Source organism: Schistocerca americana, unplaced genomic scaffold (assembly GCF_021461395.2).
Source record: "Schistocerca americana isolate TAMUIC-IGC-003095 unplaced genomic scaffold, iqSchAmer2.1 HiC_scaffold_47, whole genome shotgun sequence".
NCBI lineage: Eukaryota > Metazoa > Arthropoda > Insecta > Orthoptera > Acrididae > Schistocerca > Schistocerca americana.
The window spans coordinates 1,142,501-1,145,000 of record NW_025726203.1 but is presented as its reverse complement, the minus strand read 5'-3'; positions in this window follow the sequence as shown (position 1 = coordinate 1,145,000).

Here is a 2,500-nt window from a genome sequence, read left to right as displayed (position 1 = left end):
GACAAAAGCCCCACTTGGGTGCCGAAGCGAACTCTCCCAGCACAGCGCACGCGCCAACACGTCCGCACAGCTGCGATACAAACCACCTGCGAGAACCGCAGAGGCGACCGAGCAGCAGACGGCGTCGCGGCGCCGAGCGCCGGGCGGCGGCGCATCCTCAGCGCACACAGTCCTCAATCGGACCAGCACACTGCAGATGTCCACCGCGCTTCGCACCGGGCCCGCGAGGACCTACTTTGGCCGCACGGCGCCGCGTGCAGGGTGCGCCGGCGCGCAGCTGCGCCGCCTGCCGCCTCCGTCGGCCGGCGCGCCTGCCACTGGCCGCCCCCACCAGCCGGCTGTAGCGCGTGCGCCCACGCACCGCGCGGCCAGCACGCCGGGAGGCCCCCCCTCACCGGCCGGGGACGGTCCCACCCAGCCACCGCCGCGTATCGCTTCACACCCAGATGCCATTCACGTTCGTGGGCATGGTGGGTATCGCTGGAACAACCGGTTGGTAGCTCAACCGATCGTCGCCATCACTGATTCACCTCTAGCGAGAACAACCGCACCACAACGGTTTACCAGTTGTTCATTTGCGTAACGTCACCAGCAAACGTAGGCGTCCATCGCCATTTGCAAATTCAACGATTGTTGCATGCCTGTGTCAGGTGTCACGACACACTATGTCTGCCCACATACACGCAACAACATGTGCACGCTTCGCGAACACGTGGAAGGTGGCCCCCGTACGTATGCGATGTCCATTGCGCGAACGACTGTCAACCGGCCTCTGTCGCATGTCGCAGATGTGGAACGCAGTGCACCATGCTATCACGGTGTGTGAGAAGAGACGACTACGTCTGACAACACGCGCCACTACATCAACAGACGGCTCATGCTGATCGCCATCCAGGGCATACCACACTGCAATCCAGCTCTTATAGGGAGACGACACGTAGCTGAGTGCACAACATTTGGACCGCATGGTTCGCCGTTGTTGGCGCAGTCGTTGTACGGTCACATGTACCACGATGTATCATTCAGTACATGAGGACCAATGTGCAGTACAGTGTGTGATTTGGACGTACAACATCAGCGGACAGTTGACACAGGCCGTACCACAGCGTAGGCTAAGTGCTTCGCCATGCGAATGCCAATGAACAACTGCAAATGCCAATGAACAACTGCAAAGGGCATTGAGCATGTACGTCCTGCTGCCATCCACATTACAGTGTATAGCTGCAAGGTGTTTAACATGAAGCGATACACTGCGGACCGGGCAGTGCGAGTAGCAAACTATGTTGCGGGGGTTGCAGTTAGGCAACACTACACTAATTTAACGCGTCGTATGACAATTACAGAGCAGGTTAAGGCCCAACATGTGTTGGGTTAAGGCCCAACGTGGGTTGGGTTAAGGCCCAACGTGTGTTGGGTTAAGGCCCAACGTGTGTTGGGTTAAGGCCCAACGTGTGTTGGGTTAAGGCCCAACGTGTGTTGGGTTAAGGCCCAACGTGTGTTGGGTTAAGGCCCAACGTGTGTTGGGTTAAGGCCCAACGTGTGTTGGGTTAAGGCCCAACGTGTGTTGGGTTAAGGCCCAACGTGTGTTGGGTTAAGGCCCAACGTGTGTTGGGTTAAGGCCCAACGTGTGTTGGGTTAAGGCCCAACGTGTGTTGGGTTAAGGCCCAACGTGTGTTGGGTTAAGGCCCAACGTGTGTTGGGTTACGGCGCAATATAGGTTACATTGCGGCGCAATATAGGTTACATTGAGGCGCAATATAGGTTACATTGAGGCGCAATATAGGTTACATTGAGGCGCAATATAGGTTACATTGAGGCGCAATATAGGTTACATTGAGGCGCAATATAGGTTACATTGAGGCGCAATATAGGTTACATTGAGGCGCAATATAGGTTACATTGAGGCGCAATATAGGTTAGGTTAAGGCGCAATATAGGTTAGGTTAAGGCGCAATATAGGTTAGGTTAAGGTACGACATAGGTTAGGTTAAGGTACGACATAGGTTAGGTTAAGGTACGACATAGGTTAGGTTAAGGTACGACATAGGTTAGGTTAAGGTACGACATAGGTTAGGTTAAGGTACGACATAGGTTAGGTTACGGTACGACATAGGTTAGGTTACGGTACGACATAGGTTAGGTTACGGTACGACATAGGTTAGGTTACGGTACGACATAGGTTAGGTTACGGTACGACATAGGTTAGGTTACGGTACGACATAGGTTAGGTTACGGTACGACATATGTTAGGTTACGGTACGACATAGGTTAGGTTACGGTACGACATAGGTTAGGTTACGGTACGACATAGGTTAGGTTACGGTACGACATAGGTTAGGTTACGGTACGACATAGGTTAGGTTACGGTACGACATAGGTTAGGTTACGGTACGACATAGGTTAGGTTACGGTACGACATAGGTTAGGTTACGGTACGACATAGGTTAGGTTACGGTACGACATAGGTTAGGTTACGGTACGACATAGGTTAGGTTACGGT